We start from the raw sequence: 26401 nt of genomic DNA, 5'->3' as shown, positions 1-26401 counted from the left end.
TCTGCATCTCCCCAACCCATACTCTCTCTCTCTCTCAAAAATAAATAAGCATTAAAAAAAACCAAAAAGATTCTCTCTCTCTCCCCTTGCCCTTCTCTCTCTAAAGTAAATTTTTTAAAAATATGATGGTATATATAAAGGATTTAGCACAATTCCTGGGCCATAGAAAACAATAAATGTTGCCTTATCATCATGATTGATAGTCTGGTTTTACCATAGTTGGAATAATTTAAGGGCCTCTCTTTTTAGTATTCAGACTAAGACTCTAAGATCTCTATCTTGTTTATATCAGATTGTCTTCCTTTGTTTCTTAGCACACCTCCGCCCTTAAACAGCTTTTACACTATGCATAACCACTTTAAAGAGGAGAGTTTCCAACTTCCTGCAGGTTTTGCCTGAAATGTACCCTTCCCTGGTATTAGAGAATAGTGATAGTTTCCGTCAGTCAGTCATGAGGCCCAACAGTTCCCACTGATGATATTTAAAATGTCTTGAGAACAAAAGCTTATGTTGTAACATTTTTAGAAAGTTGTGCTACTTAACTTTATATTTGTAATTTGTAGCTTTCTACCCAGCCAGTCTGTAATAAAAGTGATATCCCCACAACCCCCCATTATCTGGCAGATAGTAGTTGTGCAATAAATATTTTCTTTTCATGATCATCAGCCTGAAAACAAGGGCTTTCTTTACTTTTACTTTCCATCTCTTCCAGTCCTTTCTGTCCAGTGAAGTTGTTAGTAAGAAATGAAATGCCCAAAGCCAGGATTCAGAGGACAGTAGCCTAGGGCTTGGATAAGACATAATGCAGAGAAGAAAACCCAATTCACAACTGGGCTTCTTTCCAATATGACTCAGCTTCCATTTTATTTATTGACTCTGAGTTAGGATGGAATTCTACCTTAGAAATACTTCAACTTTTAAGGATAAAGTGGCAGTACATATATTTTTCTTTCAACCTCAATATTCATCCGCACAGGTAAATTCTGTTTTCCACTGTGACATGAAGACAACAGAATCCTTGTTCACATATCATTGATTGTGGGCAGCGTCTTTGCCAGTCTAACAGTAGTTGTCAGAGATAAAGTTCCAGTTAGAAAACAAACACATAAAAAAGAATTTTTGTTGAATTAAACTGCCATGCTACCAAAAGTCATTTAAAGCACTATTGAAAAACAAAACCACCTAGTTAGGTTTTACTTAGAAGAAGGGAGAGGGAGAAAGAGTTAAAACAGTTTGGCGGCCTGCTATTTTTTTCCTATAAAGTCATAAAGCTTAATTCAAAAATTTTCTGGAATTTATAGTGCCAGAGGCTAAGCTAAAAATAATTTCCCCTCATTAGATCTTGTAGTTTAACCTCTGAAGTGGAAGGTTTGTGACAGCTACATCAAGACTCCAACTCACAAAAGCACCATTCAAAAAGGAAAAGAATAAAGAGGAACTGTTGCTATTAAATGACCCATAGAGAATCCAGGAGACAAAGAAGACTATTTCTGTCACTTTCTGGGACCAAGCATAGGGTTGCTGGGCTGTTCCAGGTGGATCACTTCTGTCAGCTCTAAAGGTATCATGTGCTAAATGAGCATGAAATTTTATCTGGGAGCAAAGCCTTGGAAGTTAAACTTGACTAGACAATGACAGGAATCTGAGGAGAAAAAAAGCAGCCAAGGGTTTGCTCAATAACCCCAGTGAAAATTAATAATCAGTAATTGTCTCTCTATCTCCTTTCCCAAATCCTGAACAGAGCTTTTGTATTGTGCCTGTAGAATGGAGAAAAAGAAAGCCAAAAAGACTTGAACTCCAGACTACTCTTGAAATCTGGGACTAATGTTAAGGGGTGGGTTTAATTTCTGAAATAAAGACTTCTAGATTTTAGTATTGTGTTTTTATTTCTATTTTTATTTTTGTATTTCTTTAACTTCATGATCCACCTGGTAAAATACTTATTACGTTATTTTAGTCTCTCCATTTTTATTGGATAACAGATTCTGATATTCTTTGTGATCTGCTCAGTCATGTTTGTGATCATGTCAATAATAGGGGAAGAAGAGATGAGGACCAGTGTATTGGCTGAATTCAATCAGGTGAACAGAGCCCCTTTGAGTAATGTAGAATAAAAGACTATGATAAGGATTAGGCCAACTACAGTTGTGGCAGTTTTTTTTTTAAACTTGTGGAAATTGCCTCTTTGGTGGGAAACTAAAGATTCCACAAATCCACAAAATCAATTGTTGGGAAGACAACATGGACATAAAATTGGGGAAAGTGAGGACACATTGGAACTTGTGAGGATGAATTGAACTAGCATCTGTCTCTCAAGGCTTTCAGTCTTAATGATGTGGGCAACTTGCAAAAGACACTGGCACTCTTTCCTCTGGCCCAGGACTCAGAAAAACTGAAAGAGAGTCCTAATGGAAACTGGAGGAGATGTGGGTCCTGATGCTGCCTCATGCCAACAAGGTGAACCAACAGATTAATAAAGATGAATGGCATCCACAAGAGCTCCTGACCCAATATCTTTATTCAGAGAAAAATGGCTTCTGCTTTACTTCTGCACATTTCTCTTAGAGTCAACAGTAACCTAGAACTATACAGGCAAGGATTCTAGGAAACATAATTCTAGCTTAGCTATGTAGATGCTATTAAAAAACTGTTATGACACGTATTTATTCACTACCATGTTTTCCGGGCACTGTACCAATTTTTATCCCATTTAAATACTCCCATGAGAGGGGTGCCTGGGTGGCTTCGTCGGTTAAGCGTCTGACTGTTGATTTTGGCTCAGGTCATGACCGCATGGTTTGTGAGATGGAGCCCCAGGCATCAGGCTCTGCACTGACCATGGAGCATGCTTAAGGATTCTCTGTCTCCCTCTCTTTCTGTCTCTACCCCTTCTCTCTTTCAAAATTACTAAATAAACTTAAAAGAATAAAAAATATGAGAAAATATTTCATCCTTGAGAAATCTGATGTTACATAGGTCAATGAACCTTTCTAAAACTTCTAGAAACTGAGAGAGAGAGATCAGATTTTAAATTAAGACCAAGTATTTTGACTTCAGCTAATCATTAATCCTTAGGTTTTCCTTTGTTAACATTATACCATCCACAAATGAATACTTTTTTACACTGTATATCAGTCAGGGTTCCAGGAAGAAGCACATGGCATTGCCCATCCTAGGTTATTTGAGAGAGCTTAATAAAGGAACTATTTGGAAAGATTTTTCATCAGGGATGAGGAAAAAATAGTAAATTCCCCAGTACTAGCAACTTCCTGACTACTAGCAGAAAGTTACTACAACCACTAAATCTGAAAATGCAAGGAAAGAAAGCAGTTACTACTACCCGAAGTGGGTAGCTGTATAAAGAGGGCCATCAAACAGGAGCTGAGTCTTTGGTAAAAGGAAAAATCCAACTTATGGTGCTTAGAAAGAAGGGAACAGAAAGAATAAATACTCCAACTTTACTGTGTTTCAGCCTCCCTTCTTGTGCCCTCCATTTACTGACTTCTGTTCATATAACTCAACTAACTCTTGGATATCAATGAGCTAAGGAGTCCTTTTATACAATCAACAGAAGTAAGAAGTCAGTATCTTGAGGGGCAGAGCAGGATGAAGAAAGGTGGATGGAGACTGATCCAGAGGAGCAAACGGAAAATATCTAGCCTATACTAATTATTCCAAGAGTAAAGCATTGCTAATGATTTTAGAAAAACATTTTGCTTTTACACAGACTCATAAACATACACTAAAACATTTTTTAAAGGTAATATCTAAATTTCTTTCTTTCTTTCTTTCTTTCTTTCTTTCTTTCTTTCTTTCCTAAACTTTTCTTACTTACTATCTAGTAAATATTTCTATGGTTTTCATCATGGACCATTTTTCAAATTTTGAAGAATGAGCTAGTTTTTAAAAAAAGCAAAGAAATAAAAACAAAACCACAAAGCCAAACCTATGCCATAGCATCAGCTTCTAGTGGGGGTGGTTGGCAACGGTGGGGGTGGGGTGGGAAGGTTGACCAACAGAGGTATAATCCCTGAGCCCATGAGTAGATCATCAAAGCACTTGCTTCTTTAATAAAACATCAAAGGCTGCTGCATGCTGTTGGGTATTTCTGAGACTAAAACTAAGGTGAACTATAAGTGCTTCACAGCATAAAATAGGGGAGTAAATATTTTCTGAATCTTTGGATTCTTCCTGGCAAAAGTTTCCCACTAATTTTCTAAATATCCATTTCTAGGTTTCCTACATTGTAAAAAAATCTACTATAAGGCCCGGAAGTTCAGATTTTCTTATCTGTTTCCTGAGAAGTATTTGCCAAGTATTTAACTAGGCTCTCAGCAATACCTTCCCAATGCCTATGGGAAGTGGGCCTTATGGGTAGCTAGGGAGGAAGAGACAGCATCTCTCTTCTTACCATTAAAGCTGAAGTTTAGGTTCTAATGCCTCGATAAGGTGATTGCTAGCAAAAGCACATGCATGCCAAGATGGGTATCAGTGCTAAGAACCTCCTTAGGCTCCACGTCCATCTTAAGATAGTGTCTATGTCAGATTTTAACACAGCTACACAACACATATTCATGACATAGGGTAGAAAGCGAATGGCGAAACTGAAATGTCCATGTCCACAGTCTGGGGCCAACATTGACTGTCTGTAAAACTGGGGGAAAATTGCTGAATTTCTTCAAACTTCTGTTTTGTCATCCATAATATAAGAAGAACACCATTGCCTAATTGGCTTTCTGGCAAGGAATATTTGAAATAATATGCATAAAATACATATCATGGGGTACACAGTTAAAATGGGAGCTGCTAGAAGATTCTAGGAAGAGAGTGGCTTGACTTTTTTTCAAGATTCCCTCTCCAATGCAAAATCAATTAATAGCTATCTTTTCTTAAAAAATTTTTTTTAATGTTTATTCATTTTTGAGAGGGAGCATGAGTGGGGGACAGGAAGAGAGAGAGGAAGACGCAGAATCCGAAGCAGGCTCCAGGCTCTGAGATGTCAGCACAGAGCCTGACATAGGGCTTGAACTCACTGACTGCGAGATCATGACCTGAGCTGAAGTCAGATGCTTAAGTGACTGAGCCACCCAGGAGCACCAATAGCTATCTTTTCTGAGTTGAGAATCTGCTAAGGCCAGCAGGAAAGCCAGTCCTGAAGGTACAAGAGGGTCCTCAGAGTCTGTGAGTTCCAGGAAGAAAACTAGGAAGAAAAAAATTGACAGAGCCTGGGAATCAGCAGTAAAGTACAAAGATCAGAATATTAAAAATATGGAGAAGAGGTGGCCTGCAGAGATTCATATATCCAGATGGGAAGGGCAAGGCTGGCTTTGATGACTGTTCTCAGGGGAAGACCCACAGGTTCCCTTATTCACTGACATTGACCTCTTTGCATATAGTCCTTCTTTGCTGTAAGCCTATCAAAACACTGCTTCCTTTAAATGTCCCTGTAACTCGTCTTTCTGCCTAATTCTATAATCACTCTAGTTTTTCTTTTGTTTGGTCAGACCTAACAGTTCTTTTGTGTGTGTGGCATTCCTCCTTGCAACAAACAATAATCCTGGCTTTGTTGGTCTAAAGGTTCATGCAGGTAATCTGTGGCTTACTGGGGTAAAAGAAATCTGAGAGATGAGTAGCTTTCTCCTGGTGCCTCAGGAGAGAGTGCCAACCTGTAAAAGCGGAGGGTCAGATAATGTTTTATCTCCTACAATTTATGGAACTTCCACTCTATAACATCTCCCAGAAATTATAACTAAGTCTCAGAGTAATAGTAAAAAAAAAAAAAAAAAAAAAAAAGTAACATGGCTTGCAAGGAGAAGTAGAAAGTAGAAAATGGGCAGCTCCTAGATAATCAGACATAAGGGGACACGGGCAACACATTAAGCAATAGAGTAGCAATCTAATAATATACTCATTTAATAGGAGTTGATTTGAAACAAAAGCCATTTTGTCAATTAGTTGAATAATTTTAAAACTGAAAGAGTCAGCAAATAGACTAAGAATTATGGACACTGATGAGACCAAAATTAGCCTCCTAGAAAATTACATATTAAAAAAAAAAAAGCAAAATACAGAGTAAAACTAGAGAACAATGGAAATAAAGAAAGAAAAGATAGAAGATAAGAGGATATGTTCAGGAGTCCTTGTAGATGTATTTCAGATGGGAAACATGAATAGATGAAAGACAGGAAAAAAATAAACGAATACTAAGGGAAACTTTCTACTCTTGAGGCTTCAGGTTGCAAATAATCACTAAGTTCCTTTTAACATTGATAAAAAAGTGTCCTTGCCTGGGCATATTCTCATAACATTGCTAAATGCCAAGGATAACTTTTTCGTTGTTGTTAAGTATATAATTTTGCAGACTTAGAAACAGGTTCCTTAGTAAATAAAAATAATCAGACCAATTACAGACTTCTCTTCTACCACCTTGTAAGTCAATGAATTTGTAATAACACCTGCAGAGTACAGAGTAGTGAGGCTACAATCAAAGAATACTGCAGTAAGCCAGGGTATAATTTATCTATTAGGGAGACTGGGAGACATTTGAGGCACTGCAAGAATGAGAGAATGTATCACTAACATTTCCAATCTGTGGTTTCCTTGAGATAAAACTCTAGAAAAAGAAAAAAAAAATCGAAATAGTGACCTCTAGATAGGAGGACTCTAAAAGGAGAGGAAATGGTGATAAGAACAAATCTTAAAAAGTATAGTTAAATATAAAAAGATGCTGAAGAGTGACTGTGACTATGTAATTTAGGTGTTAAATAAGCAATCTGTTAACATAGCAGAACACACTGTAGGGAAATCCTAACAGGCTAAAGTAGATGTTACTAGCATGTTCTAGGAATTTGTGACTGAGGATTGGGATGATGAGGTGGAAGAAAAGCATCTAAAAATCTCACAGTGATAGATGTGAAAAGGTGAGAAACTTGTTTTAAAAGTTTCATTTTGGGGACAGGGTAGTGAGGAAATATAGAGTATTTAGTTCAAAGAAATAATTGAAATATTTCTTTATATAAAATTTCTTTACATAGAATAGAACCACATGTGTGATTATCGAATTTGGAAACAGTGGGTGAGCAATAATTGAATGAAGTGGTATGAAATCCCCACATTGACAGGGCAAAGAGGAAGATCAATAGTAACTCATTCTAACCAGAAAAAGAGAATTGGAAAGGAGAAAAGAGCAAAGTAAAATTCATAATAGATATAATTGAAGGTAGGAGAAATAAGCTGAAATGTTTTTATACAGGAAATGTGATTGGAGCAAATTCTCCAACCATAAATGGGACACTGTTGAGTGGGTTACCAAACAAACAAAGACACACATCAAAAAACACTGTTATATGCTATCCCCCAAAGCTATTTCAATTGTTAAAAAAGAAACTTTATATAAAACGGCATTTGATTACAAAGTGGTGTACTAAAAGAGACCCTAAAATCCAAACAAAAATATAAATGGAAAAATCAACATAAATATTAGTTAACAAAAATCAAAGTTTAAAAGCATAAAAAGTGGCAAGATATGAGTAAGGAGGAATTGTACATAATAATCAAAGCCACAATTAACTAGGAGAGGATTAGAGTCCTATTACTCTATATATCAAACAAATCTGTAATTCAAATTAATGGAATTCAAGAAGAAATTGCTGAAATTAACATTATGAGGTACATTTTAAATAAACCTCTTTCAGAACACATAGATCTAATAAAAACAACAGGTAAAATTGTATTTATTTTACATATTTTGATGAGTAACTTTAAAATTTGTAAAAATTGGCATGTGTTGGTTGCCAATAACATGCAGAAAGTGTTAAAAGGCAGATTGTGCAGGCCAGTTTCTCATCTTAAGAAGATAATAAAATTGTAGCAAAAGTAGTTACTAATTAGAATATAAGAAACATTCTTAAATGGCATAGGATCAAAGATAAAATCAAAACAAATTATAAGCTATCTTGAAACTAATGAAAAGTACATGCTTAATAAAAAAAAAATCCTATGAAAAGGTGAAATTTGTCACCTAGAAAATTTATAGCGGTAAATGCCTACGTTATTAAATATGAAAGTCTAAAAATAAATGACTTTAGTGCTCTTTTAAGAAACTTGAAAATGACAGCATTATAAACCAGAGCTAAGTAAAAATAATTAATTGTTAGAAAGAAAATCTGAAATTAATGAAATGGAAAAATAAATTAGTGGATACACCCCTTCTATGTCTTCACTGGAGAGCCTACTCATCTTCTTTCCACAGTATGCTGTTTTTGTAAAATCTGACCTTGTTGGAGAATCTTGAAAATGAAGTTAGGGGCAACTTGAATTCGTTGAGCTTTAGCAAGCCATTAGGGTCTAAGGGATGTTATGGCATTAATGGACTGAATATTTTTTTCTTGCATTTATAATGTTTATCAGACAGAACTGTAGGCTAAGATGTTATGCTGAAGAGACAGCTACATTCTGTCTCTGATAACAGAATTAGTATGAACTTCTAGCGCAAAGTATTTAATATGAAACATAAGCAGGCCTTTCTAGATTACTTGATCCAAATTTTGTTCTTCCTATCTGCAATTTGGAGAAGCCTTAAGGACTGGGTAGGGAACTGTAAGGGGGTCTTATTCTTGATGAGTTCATGTGATGTGTGTGTGTGTGTGTGTGTGTGTGTGTGTGTGTGTGGCTTTGAACTGTAGCAAATGTGCCTAGAAAGTCACACTTAGCAAGCATGTGTGGCACTGAGATGATAATTCAATTGATTTACTTAATGGAAAAGGAGAAATGGAAGCCCCTATTATAAAGTGTATACCTAGAGCTAAATGCCCAAAGTAGGTGGCCAAAAAGGGTTGTGCCTACAAAGCTGTCTCTGGGAATCATACTTTCTCAGGGCTTTTAACAGACAATATGTAGGATATTGGAAAACTTGGATTAATTTTATTTCAGAGTAAAAGCACTGTATGATGGAAAGTAAAATAAAGAAAAACCAACTGACAAAGGCAAAGGAGAATTCCTTAAAATTTGAGATGTTAGAAACCAAGCTAATGATATATGAAAGGGAAATATGAATCCTATAGTCCAGAATAGATAGACATTGAGAAGGAAGGAAAAAGAAAATGTGTTCAGACATGAAAAGGGAAGACCAAAATATTATTAGTGTGAACAATCAAATCAATTTTAGATGGGATTCTATGTAACATGGTTATTATAGATTGAAATTTAGCAATTGTCTCTCCATTTAGGCAACACACTCAAGAAAGTTACAGAATGAGGACATTAAGGAAAGTTCACAAAACATTGGAAATATATCAAAGTAGATCTAGTGAGTCCAGTTTTAGAGTTGGTGTGGGAACTCATCAGGATAGTGTTATCCAAATTGGGGAGATGAAGAATGGCATGATTTGTTTGAACAGAATTCACTGATTTCACATATCTTACTGTGAGAGATTAGAGATTTCAAAATCTAAGGGATTATTTAAAAAACAAACTTCTGATCCAAAAACCAAGGGCAAACTAAAACTAAAATCTAAAAGGGCACTGAATTCCAGTAAACAAATGTGAATTCTAGGTATATTTGAAAAGGAATGGAACTAAATGAACAGGCATATCAAACTACTAAAATTTAAGTAGGATCTCCCTGAAAGGAATAGAATAGATCCCAGTATTGCCAAAAGAAATATGGCAGAACTAATGCTACTTGAGGCACATATCATCAATAGCTGGGGTAAGCAAGTAAAGTAAGCATCTTTGGGGGTACATGCCAGATGTATTACTCTTCAGGAGGTGACGAAAATACAGATTTCAGGAGCAACTACAGTTTTGGCCCAATAATCTGTGAAGTGTGATTCTCTAGCTGAAACAAATGTAGAACTGTTTCTAAGATTTCCTACTGAGCTAGTTTCACAGGCATAACAATCCCAAATTAAATGGCGGTGTCAGTGGAATTATAGCAACCAAGCAAATATCCTCACTCATAGGGGAAGGAAGAAGCCATGTGTATTAGGATAGGCTAGCTTATGCTGTGCTAACAAATTAACTCCTGCATCTCAGTGCCTAAAAATAAAAAAGACTTAGTTTATATTAATATACAATGGAAGAGGCTCTGTTTCCCACATGGGTAATGTTGCTCAATGAAGCAAGCAGAGCTACTGGTGTTTCTCTCGGTGATTTTTCACTGTTTCAGGCTAGGAAAGTCTCACATCACTTTCCATTCTTCACATTTTATTGGCCAGATCTAGTCACATGATTCTCCTTAACTACAAGAGTGTGGGGGTGCCTGGGTGGCTCAGCCAGTTCAGCATCCGACTTTGGCTCAGGTCATGATCTCATGGTTCGGGGGTTCAAGCCCTGCATCAGGCTCTGTGCTGACAGCTTAGAGCCTGGAGCCTGCTTTGGATTCTGTGTCTTCCTCTCTCTCTGCCCCTCCCTCACCTTTCTCTCTCTCTCTCAAAAAAAAAATAAATAAACATTTAAAAATATTAAAAAAAAAAAGAATGTTAAGAGCATTCATGTGCTTAGAAAGGAAAGTTTTGGTAAACTCTGGTAACATTCAGCACATGATATTGCTAGGATTTTCCCACATCTAATGCAGCACTGGTGAGTCAGGATCACAGAACTCTAAGGGAAATGAAAATTATTAAGCTTTGAATAAAATGGATAGAAAATAAAAGACACAACAATAAGTAATCCAAGTAATGAAGGCTACCAACCTTGCAAGTCATCAAATGCCATTATCTGAGAAAGAAGAAATTATGTTTGGCTGGATGCTCTTCAATCCCAACCACCATACAGGTAAACTCTTCTGCCAAATATAATTTCTTGACTAATTTAATTTGAATTCACAGATGATGGACTCTACACAACGATCATAGATAACAGAAGTCATAGGGAAGTGAAAATCAAGAGTATTTTCTCCACCCTCTCTCCTTCAGTCAATTAGTAATGAATTATTCCTCTGGCCTTTGTGAATGTCAAGTACAGGACTTCAAAAATATAATTTGCCTGTGCCGAGGATTGGTTTTTTGGATTTTATTGATACAAGATTAGTGGCATAAGTTTTTAGTGAGTACTTCAGATTCTTTAAAAAGTGACACATACAAAAAGTTGTCAATTGTACTAATTCAGTTTGGAGTTGCTAAAATAACCATAAATTTTTTAGTAGTATTTACCTCAGATGGTGGTTGTCTGAAGAAACGAAGTCTACCTAGACATAAAGAACTTTTTTGACTGAGGTTGAGAATAAGGAAGTAGGTAAAATGTTGCATTTTTTACACTTCAGTTTTTTTTTTTTAATTAGCAGGCTATTTGTCACCTGTTATTAAAATTTCCAAACCATGAAAGACTATGACAATGAACAACCTACATACACTATTACAGATACATTCAAAACTCATTAATGCTTTGCACTATTTCGATAGATATAGATGTGGCAGATATTGATAGACATATAGATATGTATATAGATATCTCAGTTTCCTCATTGACCATTTCAAAAAAAGTTGTAGACACCATGGTAATTAACCCCTAAAATGCTGCATAAAGACATACTCCTCAATAACCTTAATAACATAATATTATATCCACATCAATTAAAAATGACTTAACTAATTATAGTTTGTTATCAAGTTCTTTTCAAGATAACATTTAACCAAGTTTTCACTTTGCATGTGATTGAAATATGCACCGCATTTCTTTTAATTTAGAACAATTTTCCTCCCCCCTTTTAAAATAGTAATAATTTTTCAAGATTCTAGGCCAATTTTCTTTTAGATCTCTGTTTTTTGTTTGTTTGTTTGTTTTCCCCTCATAGGGTCATTTTAGATAATTGTGTGTATGGTTGAATTTCTTTTTAAAAGTTAGAGATGATAGCTTGATTACATTCATGTTAAGTATTTTTTATGTTGGGAATATTTCTTAAGACTTAATTACTTCTGGGGCATCTGGGTGGCTGTTAGTTTAAGTATCTGACTTCAGCTTGGATCATGATCTCATGGTTTGTGAGTTTGAGCCCTGTGTCAGGCTCTGTGCTGATAGCCTGGAGCCTGCTGTGGATTCTGTGTCTCCCTCTCTCTCTGCCCCTCCCTTACTCGTGCTCTGTCTCTTTTTCTCTCAAAAATAAATAAACATTAAAAAAAAATCTTAAAGAGCTATTTACTTCATATTATATCACATCAGGAGAAACATATTGTCAAGTAATTTACTTGATGTTAAATTTGGTCACTTTTTTAAGGGAGTGACAACCAAACTACTCCATTATAATTTTTTTTCCATTGTAGTTATAAAGTAATCTGTGGTGATATTTTGGCAGTATGCAAATATACTGTCTACATCAATTTTTGCCTCTTTTTAGCATTCACTGATGATCTTTTCCTGACACAATTATTGTATTTGATGTCCAAAACACTAACATACATATTTATTAGCTGTCATAATTCTGTTTCTTTAAAAAAGGTTCTCTTTTCAACTGTTAATGAACTATATTTCCTCATGAAAAGACAGGGTAAAAAATGAATTCTTTATTTTATTTCCTTTATTTTTTTAAAGAAACTAGTGTTAACAGTCATTTTTGATATGCCAATTTTTTTGTTGTTCTTTTTTTTTTTTTAAATTATTTCCCAGAGAACCAACTTTTAATTTGTTTGTTCATCTCATTATTATTCTGTTACCTAACATGTTAACTTCTGTTATTAATGTGTCTTTATAATGCTTGTCTTTGGTTTATTTTATTCTTATTGGGTGTTCATTTTAATTTTCTCATTCTTACTTATATAACTTTTTTAAGGTTTTGCAGTTCATCTGAGTACTTCTTTTGATATATATTCTAAAATATATCCCTTTCTTAACATCACCATTTAGTTGAGTGTAACACAGTTGTCTCATAGTGTCTTTCTTTCAGTTTCTTAAAAACAGTGCTCCGCTGTGGTCTTGCTCTGTGTGTTGATGTTGAAGAGTCTGATGTTAACCTGAATTTCTGTTTAGTTTAATTCAGTTGTTTTCCTCCAAACTTTATTAAGATATAATTGATATATAACATATAACTTTAAAGTGTACAACAACTTTAAAGTGTTTTACGTCTGAGGCACCTGGGTGGCTCAGTCGGTTGACCCTCCAACTCTTGATTTTGGTTCAGGTCATAGTCCCAGGGTCCTAGGATCCAGCCCCACCACACTGAGTGTGGAGCCTGCTTAAGATTCTCTCTGTCTTTCTGTCTGTCTGTTTCTGTCTCTGTCTCTCTCCCTCTGCCCCTCTCCCCCACTTGTACACACTCTCTCTCAAAAAAAAAAAAAAAAAAAGAAAGAGGGGAGCCTGGGTGGCGCAGTCGGTTAAGCGTCCGACTTCAGCCAGGTCACCATCTCGCAGTCCGTGGGTTCGAGCCCCGCGTCAGGCTCTGGGCTGATGGCTCGGAGCCTGGAGCCTGTTTCCGATTCTGTGTCTCCCTCTCTCTCTGCCCCTCCCCCGTTCATGCTCTGTCTCTCTCTGTCCCAAAAATAAATAAACGTTGAAAAAAAAATTTTTTTTTAAATAAAAAAAAAGAAAAGAAAAAGAAAATATGTGTTAAGTTTGATTTGATATGTTTATATACTACAGTATGATCACCACTACAGTGTTATCTAACATCTCTATCAAGTCATATAATTACCATTTCTATTTTGTGGTGAGATCATTTAAAATGTTAGCAATTTTCAAGTACATAGTATGATATACATGGTGTATATGTTATGTATAAAATATATGTGTTATATAATATATAATGTAATATATATTCTATTATATGAAATGATATACAGAATAATATATAATCCATCATTTATACACACACACACACACACACACACACACACACACACACACAATTGATTTACCCATTCTTTCATTGACAGAAACTTAGATTGTTTCCATATCTTGGCTATAGTGAATAATCCTGCAATAAACATGGGAATGTAGATGTCTTTTTTATATCCTGTTTTCAGTTTCCTTTGGATATATACCCAGAAGTAGGATTGCTGTATCATAAAGTAATTCTATTTCAAATTTTTTGAGGAACCTCCATACTGTTTCCCATAGTGGGTATACTAATTTACATTCTCAATAGTGCACAAGGGTTCCTTTTCTCCATACCTTCACCTATATTTCTTATTTCTTTTCTTTTTGATGATAGCCATTTGAATAGGTGTAAGGTAACATCTCCTTGTTTTGTTTTGCATTTAACTAAGGATTAATGATGTTGAGCATCTTTTCATCTACCTGTTGGCTATTTGTACGTCTATTCAGTTCACCTGCCCATTTTTAATCAAACTGCTTTTTTTAAATATGAGTTCTTTATGTGTTTTGGATATTAATCCCTTATCAAATATGTGGTTTGCAAATGTTTTCTCCCATTCTGTAGGTTGTTCTTGCATTTTGTTGATGCTTTCCTTTGCTAAGCAGAATCATTTTCGTTTGATGTAGCCCCATTTATTTTTTTTCACTTTGTTGCTTGTCATTTTGGTGTCATATATAAAAAATTATTGCCAGTACCTGTGACAAGGTTTCCCCTTGTTCTCTACTCATAGTTTTACATTTTCATATCTTACATTTAAATCTTTAATCCATTTCAAGTTAATTTTATGACTTATTTAAGATCAAGGTCCAATTTCAGTTTTCTGCATGTGCTTATCTGTTTTCCCCAACATTTGTTGAGGAGACTTTCCTTTTCTCATTGAGTATTCTTGGCTCTCTTACCGAGTATTATATGACTGTATATGCAGGGTTTTATTTCTGGGCTGTTTGTTCTATTCTATATGTCTATTTTTTTATTCCATTATCATATTGTTCTGATTGTTATAGCTTTGTAGTATAGTTTGAAATCTGTTAGAATTTTGATAAGGATTGCATTGAATCTACAGATAGCTTTGGGTAGTGTGGACATTTTAAAAAACATTCATTCTTCTGATCCATGAACATAGACTATCTTTATATTTGTTTGCATCTTCTTCAGTTTCCCTCATCAGAGTCAGAATTTTTAGTGAAGACATCTTTTGTCTCCCTACTTGAATTTGTTCTTAAGTTTGCATAGTTTTGATGCTATTCTGAATGAGGCTATTTTATTTGTTTCTTTTCAAATATTTTATTATTGATGTTTGGAAGTGCAACTGATTTTTGTATGTCGATTTTATATACTGCAACTTTACTGAATTTGTTGATTAGTTAACGGTTCTATAGTTGAGACTGTAGGATTTTTTTTAAATGTAAGATCATGTGGTTCACAAATACAATTGTATTTCTTGTCTTAATTTGTATGTCTTTTATTTCTTTATATTTCCTGATTGGTCTATGTAGGACTTCCAATACTATGTTGAATAGGAATGTTGACAGTGGGCATATTTGACTTGTTCCTAGTCCTAAAATATTCTTTTTATTTTAAAAAAATTAAAAAGCTTTCAACCTTTCATTGTTAAATATAGTGTTAGCTGTTGGCTTGTCATATATTGCTAAGGTAGTAGCAGTGAGGGTGGTAAGAAAAGGGGTCAGATTTTACATGAATTTGGAAGATCAAGATGACAGGTTTGGCTGATAAACTTTGGTTTGAGGTGTGCAAGAAAGATTAAAAAATGAAGCAAGAGTAATTCCAAGCTACTTTGGCTGTGCCTGTAGAAGAATTAAATTGCCATTTACTGACCTAGGGAAGTATGGGATAGAGCATATTTAAGTTCAGAAACTAGTAGTTTGATTTTGTTGTTGTTAGGTGTAAACATCCACATGTACATACCAGTTAAGCAGTTGGATATAAGATTCTGAGATTTAGGGGAAAGATCAGAAATGGAGATAGAATTTTGATAGTTTTCTTGCCTGAACCATAGAAGTAAGAAGAGTGTTGTTATTTATTATCTCACCTAATAATCACCTGAAATAGAATAATACTATTTCTCCTTTTTTTCCCCAGTATTTGAACTCATTTTGGAGAACACCCTTTCAGGGAAAGGATCATTACTTTTGATTTTGTGTCTCTATCTTCTAAATATAGCTGATTTCTATTAAATACATCTTGAAATAATAAATACATAGAAAAACTTTGAGTCTACTGGCTTGGTAATGTCAGTAAATTTTTTAAAACTGAAAAAAAGTCTCTAGTATTTAGGTATCATGAGGGATGCAAAGATGTATCAAAAGCAGATCCTGATTTTAAGATGTTTGTATCATCCCACCATTCATATGACATGAATTTCATTCCCTGGTTGTATGATAGGATGATTAACTTATCAATCAGGCTGAAACAGATAATATTTTTTACCACATACGCAGAGATTTAGGCTTCTCCTTATTCTTTAGTCATGGATAAGAGAAACTTAATGAACCTTAGGGTGTTTTATTAACAATAAAACACAACAACATGATTGAAGTAATGTACCAAAACCTTGCGAAAGGAATATGCATTTACAAAACATGTAGCTCAAGACTCTTCCAGCTTTGTAATCACTTTCAAATTTTTCCCCCCTACATTCTTTTCACCATCATAACAACCCATATCCACAAATAAGCATTATCCATAAATATTCATTTGTGGCATGAGTATAGTTACAGTAATTACCTAATGATATCGGTAGGATCATAAGTGAGAAACTACTTGTAAAACATACTGTCATATACATGATAATTAGTATATATCGTACTAATTATTATAGATAGTATTGGTCCAAATTTTTTCGTTAAAAATGTACAATTTAATTTTACCTATTTAAAGGTTTAATTTCTCTTTTTGCCTAGTTCAAATTATTTATGACATTAATAATGTTTTAAGAATATATCATTTAGGGGTATAGGCTTTAAATAACTGAGTATCTTATGTCATAAAAGAATTTATAAGAAGAATATCAAGTAGTTCACAGAATTGACAGAAGTCTTGGTGAGCCAGGTGTGAAAAGGGCGATGAATCAAGGAAGGATGGGTTATTTTGAAGTCTGCCAAGACAAGATCACAGAAAGAGTTTGATTAAGAATACCAACACTGGACACTTATTACTGGGCAATTGCATTGTTATGCCATTTTTTCAGAATTCAAAATCCTTGAATTTATGTATAACATGTCTGTTTTCTATATCACTGGTTTTCAGATTTGGTTGAACAATGGACTCACCGGGTGGGGTTATGTTAAAAACACTGATGTCTAGTGCTCACTTCAGGAGCACATATACTAAAATTGGAGTGATATAGAGAAGATTAGCATGGCCCCTCCCTGCGCAAGGATGGCATGCAAAATCATGAAGCATTGAAAAAAAGGAAAACAAATACTGTTGTGTAGGTCTGATTCTCAGAGCTAATTTTATTGTCACAGAGTACAGCCTGGGCAATGGGATTTTTTTAAAACTCCTTAGATGATTCTAATGTGTAGTACAATTCTATAATTACTGTTGCAGTGGTAGTGTCCATTTGCTTAAGGGATAGCTGAAATACTCAAATGACTCCTACCTATATTATATGTTAATTAGTTAATTGGTTAATATATTATTTTTTAAATGATTCATGTGTTTTAGAAAGTTTTGGGTTTATTATTTTTTTATTTATTTTTGAGAGGAGAGTGTGAGTGTGGAAGGGGCAGAGAAGGAGAAGGAGACAGAGGCTCTGAAGCAGGCTCTGCACTGACAGCAGAGAGACTGATGTGGGGCTCCAACTCACAAACCGTGAGATCATGACCTGAATCTCAATCAAGAGTTGGATTCTTTACCGACTGAGCCCCCCAGGCACCCCATGGTTTAGAAAGTTTTAAAACAAAGATAAATATCTTGCGAAAATTACCCATAATCTCCTATCCAAAGATAACTTCTATATATATTTTCATTTATCTTTTCAGATAGTCTACTTTGTGTATGAGGTGTGTGTGTGTGTGTGCGCGCGCGCCTGTGTGTGTGTGTACTCTCACATGTTCTTATGTACCATGGTTCATAGGAGCTGAAGTTTCATGGCTCCCTGTCCAAAAGACAATTTTTCTTTATTGAATTGTGCCTTCTAAAGAGAAGGCCTCCAAAGGTTAAGGATTAATTCAGCTAATGAACTGTGAATATTGGTAAATTGACATTTCAAAGGGCAATGACATTCAATGATGCTGTAAAACTCACTATCTCAGTGAATTAATATTTGAGTGTTTGAAAATATCAATTTTCCTTATGCAAAGCCACAGCAGAATTAACTGATTTTCCTCATTTGACTCTTCTCTAGTCTCTTTACCTTTATTAGACTCCTTTTGCCTTCATGTATTTCCCTCTTCCTTAACAAATGAAAAATGAAGTCATTTAAAAACTGGTGTTTTATTGGATTTGTCTAATGGACTCTTTTCTAAACTTAAAAACAGATGTGGGGCTTCTGGGTGGCTCAGGCGGTTAAACACCCTACTTCATCTCAGGTCATAATCTCAAAGTCCATGAGTTTGAGCTCCATGTGGAGCCCTGTTCTGACAGCTCGGAGCCTGGAGCCTGCTTCAGCTTCTGTGTCTCCCTCTTCTCTCTGCCCCTCCCCAACTCACACACACACACACACACACTCTCTCTCTCTCTCTCTCTCTCTCTCTCTCTCTCTCTCTCTCAAAAATAAATAAACATAAAAAAGATACATACTTTATAATTTAAAGTCCCTTAAAATTTATTTAAAGGTAACTTAAATCATGTAATTTTTAAAAGCTGTTTATGTATAAGTAGTCTCATAGAGTGATATTTATCAGCCTTCTTTAAAGCACAACTAAAATGTTAAATTCACAATCAATATTCAGCTGATTTGGATTTTCCACATTTGTAGAGTTTTAATATGTTAGTCTCTGGGCTCTGACCATATAGTCTTCATTTTTAGAGAATTATTGTTTTGGGGATGCTTGTCATTAGTCACTTTCTCTTAAAACGTTGAAGAATTTATATAGTAGTTCCATATCTAATGACGAAAAAATATATATCGTGGGTGTGAGAAGAAAAATGTATGTTGGGGCACCTGGGTGGCTCAGTTGGTTAAGCGTCCGACATTGGCTCAGGTCATGATCTCACAGTCCGTGAGTTCGAGCCCCGCGTCGGGCTCTGTGCTGACAGCTTAGAGCCTGGAGCCTGCTTCGGATTCTGTGTCTCCTTCTCTCTCTGACCCTCTCCTGCTCGTGTTCTGTCTCTCTCTGTCTCAAAAATAAATAAAAACATTTAAAAAATTAAAAAAAAAGAAAAATGTACGTTTAGGTAACAAAGCAAATACAAGTACTTCCTGTTTATGCTAGGGCAGACACATGACTTGTAACAGGAGGCTAATTGGCAGTGGGCACATTAGAGACAACCTCCTTCTACCCCTTATTGATATATAAGGAAATAAAACTCAACAGCATAAATCAAACATCTTTATTTTGTATTGTGTTAATAACAAAACAGAACTGCAATCTCAATTTCCTTATTCCCAATTCAATAATATTTCCAATATACTATAGTGGCAGCTCTAATTACATTATCACAGATCTGTATTCTATTCTATTTGCACCACTGGAAAATTTGGGCTATAAAACCAGCTGCACCCATTAACTTATCAGCAGGGTATTACCTGATTGTTCAAACTTTCACCAAAAAAAAACCCAAAAAACAAAAAACAAAAACAAAAACCAGAAGAGAGACGAGGGAGGGGAACATGTTAAGGTGTTAAGGTGATTTAATACATTGGTGAAGATTCAATCATTTGTACATAGTCTATGCTTCTTTCCTGAGATATATCAGTAGCTACAGATTTGATAACCAAAAAATTGCAATGTTCTTAGTACCAGATGGAAATCGTCAGTGTGAATAATGGAATGGTAATGAAGCAGCATTTTTAGGAAATGTATTCACTGGGGGTGGGGGGATATTCTGCAATTTGTAACCTAATCGGGACTGGCCTAAAATGATTTTTGGGATACTACCTAGTGGATTCTGGGTTAAGCCATGTTATCAATTTAAACATAATTCATCAATTCATAAATAATCTCTGTTCCCACATGTAAATGCTCTTTATCTAGGCTTTATTCAAATGTAATTTCCTTCAAAATGCTATATTAAAATTGCTATCATTGAAAATAATTTTTAAAGCCAAAAACATTCAAGCTTTGTTTTTTTCCATTAAACCACGACTTTTCTTAAAATGAGTACTATGATTACAAACTTATATTTATTATGGTTAGATAGAAAATATGAGCCTAAGATGATCCATTGCAGATTGAAAACATGAAGATGTTCAGTCTTGAGAACTATAAAAGAGAAAGAAAGATGAAAGCTATTACTGAGGAGAAAACAATGTGTTAGAGCCAATTCTATACCATGCTTTAATTTCTGGAAATGCAGTACTAACTGTGGTTGAACATCTGAATCCTGGACTGTTTCATGTGAAACGTCTGTGTGATCAAGGGAAGTGGATGCTTCTTAAGCATGCAACTGTTTGGCATCTTCTAGAAGAACTAGTGTCTTCTAGAAGTACTACATTGCAGATTCCTTTTTGCTGTTTAACTTTACCAAAGACCCAAGATGATAGATAAAAGCCAAAAGTGTCCTATTTGGCTGTCATGCCATGTTTCACACCTGTGACATGTTTCCAAGATGTGACGAACATCTGCTATAAATCTAGTCTGTATTCAGGAGCATTCTCAGAAGTTGTTGTGCTTTAATTCAAGAGAACCAAGAAGCTAAAACTCAGTTTTCCCATTTGATGTGTGACCAAAATGAAACTCAATGAATAAGTAACCTGCCCAAGTTTATATAGCTAAGTATGGCACCCAGGCTTGATCTCAAGCCTATAATTTCCTTACTAAGAAAGGCATCTTCACTTAAAGTATTTTGTATTTATATGGTGATTTTTAATTTGCAATGCATCCATTTCTATTTCTTGGCATAGTTCATTCTCTGTAGCCATGTTAATATATATTCACTTCTTATTATGCTTTTGAAAAGCCCAAAACTTTGTTGTTTGAATATATATGTCCAAACAGAGCTGGAACTCTGTTTGTGTGTATATTTAGATGACATAAAAGCATAAAAAGAACAACTTTTTCTAGGAGTCAATAAGTGCTTCTCTGGGAATAAAGTAATGACAGATGTGAGTTTCTGGTTTTTGAGCCAGATTTAAAACAATGCATAAGTTGATTGAATTATCTTAGTTTCTCTCCTGCCCTCAAGATTAAAAAGCACACATTCATCTTCCACGAGAAGTCATAGACAATTTCTGCAACACTTTATTTTGGCTTGAATACCAAAGTATATCAAGGACATATGGCAATTCTAGGGTGTTAATTTTGCAAGTCATAGGCTTTTGTGTGCGAGTCTATGAAGACTAGGTCTGCATGTGGAAAACAAAATTTCGGTTATACATAATTAACCTGAAAACATTTTAGCTGTATCCAAGACATTGGAATAGGTCCTGGTAAATTTGTCATACATACATAAAAATCCAATGAGCAAGCAAAAAGGCATGAGGTATGTCCTTATATGTTTAGGGGAATTGGACGTAAATATATGAGACAGATGTAAATATTATCCGATCAGTGAGGAAGAGGAGTTTATTGCTATAGACATTTGGAGGTATGTAGTGAGCCAGGCTGAGGGAAAGAGAGAGACAGAAAGAACAATAAAAGAGGAAGAGGCAGAGGAGGAGGAAGAGAAGGGGAGGCGAGGGGAGGAAAAGGGTCACATGAGAGAGTTGTCATTGGCCTTGAACCTGGAGCAGAATAATGAATAAAAGTACATTACATAAAGGTGAGGTTTTCAGAAAGGAAGGTTAGTTCAAGCAAAGACCTTAGAATCAGAGAATCTCAAGTTTCATTTGATGCCCAATAGCGACCCAGGACACTGAAGTGCATGGTGTGTGCTGAAGAGTAGGAGTGGTGGGGTTTGTATTAGACACAGTTCAGTGCAGGAAACAAAGCACACTCCAGCTCTTTCAAGCAGCAAAGGATTTAATGTAGATAAATATGTACTTACAAAGTTATTGAAAGTGCTGTGAAATAGCAGGAATCTTGAATAGGATAAAGTTCAAGAGCACACCACACAGGAGAGCTGTGATCTGAAAATGCTGCCACCACTGCTTCTACCAACCCACAACTGCCTTTTAAGCCTTCCAGATTTGGTGAATAGACAGTGCATGGTGTAGTGTGTGCTCTCTAATTCCCTCTTGGCATTTAGTTCCCACCTTCTTGAGGGAGAACACAGGACCAGTGGCAGCAGGATAACCTTGGCATTATATCTGCATTCTGAATTTCACACATGTGCATCTCATCAGTAGAACCGGTTTTGTATCCAGAGCAGTAGTTAACAATGTGTCTAGGAAACTTGGTTTATAGCCTTTCAGCCTGTGTGGTAGAGGAACCCTGAAAGGCAGAGGGAATAGAGGTTGAACGAGCCAGTTCATATCATCCACCCCAGAGCCCTAAGGTAATTTGGAGTTATTTGGTTGATGGCTTGAATGTCAGACAAAAGGTGAAAACTAATATAGTCATTAATGTGCATCTAAACAGTTGATGACACCAGCAGGACATGGCTTAGAGGCTGAGATCCTTGTCCTTTGATTTATCATTGAATTTAGTCAATGAGAGGTACAAGTAGGAGATTGGAGAATGGGAAAATAGAAAATTCTGGATACTTATTCTTGCCCTGGCCCAGGCTAGCATTAGCTGCCTTTCTTCATGAGGGACAGAGCTTCAGTGAAGCAACCCTTCCTTAAAGCAGCAGGTCTCACTTTATTCTGGCAAACACTCCCTCTCCTTGCATCTAGGAGTCATAGTTACTTCCAGATGTTATTCCTCTGAGGATACATGATGATTGTTTGATTTCCTTTACCCTGACCACTCTTTTGTAAACAGTCCTTTCTCTTCAATGATCTGTTTGGAGTGATCCATCTTGGTCCTGCCAATGCTTTGACTGTTACAATGTGCCTAATTATATTCCATATATTAAATGGGTCTTTTAAGTGCTTATATAACAGGCATGGAACTGACAGAAACAAAGAAAAATTATCATTTTCATAATAAGCTCAGGACAGTCTGGGACATGAGTGAGGCAGCATGTTTCTGTCTTCCCTTTTTCTTTCAGATGTCTTCATGCACTCCTTTGAATGCTAGCCTTCACCCTCATCACATCACAATGATTCATCTCCATGGCCCAAAGATCCATGGTTCAATACTATAAGAACAATGCTATGGAATAACAGCTGTGGTATATTTGCCAGATACTTCTAAGGGTTTTATTTTTTAATTAAAAATAATTTTAACATTTATTTATTTTTGAGAGAGAGAGAGAGAGAGAGAGAGAGAGAGAGAGAGAGAGAGGAAAGGAGAGGAGAGGGAGAGTGTGAGCAGGGGAGGGGCAGAGAGAGAGGGAAACACAGAATCCAAAGCAGGCTCCAGGCTCTGAGCTGTCAGCACAGAGCCTGATGAGGGGCTTGAACCCATGAACCACGAGATCATGACCTGAAGTCAGACGCTTAACCAACTGAAACACCCAGGTGCCCTATTTCTAAGAGTTTTATATGTATTAACCCAATTAATCTTTACAACAACCCTTTGTACCAGGTAAGTACTGGTATTATCATCCCTTTTTACAGACGGAGACACTGGGGCTCAGGGAAGTTAAGTGGCTTTTACAAAGGCACAGAACTAGAAATGGAGGAGTTGGGATTCTAACCCAGGGACTATGGCTCCAGCATCTCTGTTCTTAACCACTATGCTCTACTAACTCTTTTTTTTTTTGTAAGATGTACAACATGATGATTTAATGTATGTATACATTGTGTAATGCTTACTACAATCAAGTTAATTAACACATCCATCACCTCACCATTACCTTTTCTTGTCTGTGGTAAGAACACTTAAGATCTATACTCCTAGCAAATTTCAAGTATGCAATACTGTATTATTAACTATAGTCACTATGTCATACAATAGATCTTTAGAACTAATTCATCTTAGAACTGAAAATTTGTAACCCTTTGACCAACATTCCCCATCTCCCCCACCCCCACCACTCAGCCCCTGGCAACAATCATTCTACTCTCAGATTCTATGAATTTGACCTTTTTTTATATTCTACATATAAGTGAGATCATACAGTATTTATCTTTCTGGGTCTGGTTTATTTCACTTACTTTATACTAACTCTTAATGTGACCATATTTATTTATGGAGCTGGTAGATAAACAATTCCCTGTTTAAATTGTGTTTTTCTTTTTGAATTTACAAAATTTATAGCCCAAAGTCTGACCAAGGCATAGTTATTGGAACTGGCAATAGAGAGGGAGAAACAACATGGAGGGATATATAGAGTAATCCATCTCACTGTGACTTTTAGAAAGTCATTCAATTTCTGTGGTCCTAAATTGTTTATCTGTAGGGCAAAAGTGTTGAATTAAACCCATTAAGAAAAGAGGAAAAATCTAAAGCATGCATAAGATAGTCAGGAGATAAGAATAAAATTGAACAAAATTAGTACAGGATTATTCCAAGAAATTAAGAAATTTAAGAGAAAATTAATGATGCTATTTTTAAGTTAAATTAGAAATAGCAACATATAAAAATGGCAGTAAAGAAAATGGAATTTGATTTTAGGCAGGCTAGATACACATAATTTTTAAAAAAGAAAAAAAATCCGGACATACAATAGAGAGCTAAAATATAAAGATAAAATAAAATATAAAGAATGTCCAAATTTTTTTTTTTCAGCATTTATTTTTGGGACAGAGAGAGACAGAGCATGAATGGGGGAGGGACAGAGAGAGAGGGAGACACAGAATCGGAAACAGGCTCCAGGCTCTGAGCAATCAGCCCAGAGCCCGACGGGGGCTCGAACTCCCAGACCGCGAGATCGTGACCTGGCTGAAGTCGGATGCTTAACCGACTGCGCCACCCAGGCGCCCCAAAAGAATGTCCAAATTTAATGACAAAGTTTTCCAACTGAAAAAAAAAATGGAAAAAATGTAGAAAATAAAAAAAGACTCAGTGATTTTTAGAAAAGCATAAAACAAGTGTAGAAAATGTGTAAAATACATCCTGAGGATTTTGACCTTCAAATAAAAAAAAAAAAAAAAAAAAAAAAAAAAAAAAAAAAAAAACAAGATCAAAAGAATCCTATAAGTTTCCAGAAAATGGAATCACCTATGGAAGAATATATAAATATCCAGTTGAAAACATTCAGCTTTAAACACACCATTAAATAACAACCAAAAATTAATAAATGCAGGATTCCATTAAAAGTTAGATATAAACCCCAATAAAATGCTTGCAAAGCCAATGGTATTAACTAAAAATGATTTTTTTTAAAAACCTACAGAAGTGTGAGGTAATGGGTTAAGTTGGTTAAATTAATAAAACAATTACAATTGGTAATTGTATTTCTCTAAATATATAGAAGATATTTAGGAAAAAATATTACCATTAAAAACTATGAGTAACTTTCTTCCTTAATTTTTTGGATTGTTTAAAAAGTTTGGAAATTAATGTTTTCAAGTTTATTATAAAAATAAGCTCATTTTACAATAATGAAAAAAGTAAAATGGTTCTAATAATACTATTTGTACATTTATGGTAAGATAAGTTTTTGTATCATGAAGACTTACCAGTATTTACATAGTGACAATTTACTTAAATTATTGGAAAACTATGTGTCTGTGGAAACTGGCTATAGAAGTCTAGCTCTGCAAATCCAAATAAGTCAACTGAAAACAAATATAAAATGCTTGATAACATCTGTGTTCTGAAATGCAGTTAATATACATTAGTTCTTATTCTGTATAGGTAAGACAAAATTAAAATTAATAGAGATACTCTTATAAACAAAACCACTCCTGGGAATTGCCTGAAGAATTTTTCACTCATACAGAAGTAGAGTTTCTGAGGAATGAGCAGCATTGCCTTACCTGAAATATTGTTAAGTGTTACTTGACTACCTTTTTCAGAGCATTTGCTACTCCCCACCCCCCACCCCCACAGTTGTTGGTAACTGTGGCTGTCAGTAAGTCATCATGAACACTGACAGAAACTGTTGACTCTCAATGCTCATAAATCCTTGTCATCCCTCTCACCGGCAAATGGAGCACTTTAGCAATTTATTTTTAGGAACAAAACTGGAGGACATAGGGAATAGACCCTCAGTATTTTTGTCTTTCCAAAATGCTTCCACAAATGCCCCATTTTCTTTGGCAAACAATTCCTTCTCCATTGCACCCATGTGTTTCCTGGTGGGTTTACCAGTCACCGTGTACCACTCCCCCTTCCCCACCGTAGTGATTTGTCTAATTATAGGCACATGACAAAAACCTAGTCAATGGAGCCATCCTTTGGGATTTTTTCCCAAAGTTTCTTTTCCTCCCTGTAGGTGGAACTGTAAGAATATAGATTCTAAATAAATAAAACCACTACCCAGGGAGAGAGGCCAGAAGAGGAGAAAAAGAGGCATGGTAGATCCAGTTCTAAT

The 26401-nt window shown here is 35.4% G+C and overlaps 1 long non-coding RNA gene and 1 other non-coding gene across 3 annotated transcripts in view; both read left to right on the top strand.

The window, feature by feature from the left end:
* Positions 1 to 26401, top strand: part of LOC109492071 — a 421929-nt gene that overhangs the window by 231221 nt on the left and 164307 nt on the right. The window lies entirely within an intron of this gene.
* LOC111556793 lies at positions 17131 to 17241 on the top strand. The gene has a single exon (XR_002736520.1). It is a non-coding gene; the product is annotated as a U6 spliceosomal RNA (small nuclear RNA).

Source organism: Felis catus, chromosome D1, assembly GCF_018350175.1.
Source record: "Felis catus isolate Fca126 chromosome D1, F.catus_Fca126_mat1.0, whole genome shotgun sequence".
NCBI classification, from domain to species: Eukaryota; Metazoa; Chordata; class Mammalia; order Carnivora; family Felidae; genus Felis; species Felis catus.
Note: the sequence above shows the minus strand (reverse complement) of the source record. Positions and strands in the feature narration are given on the sequence as shown.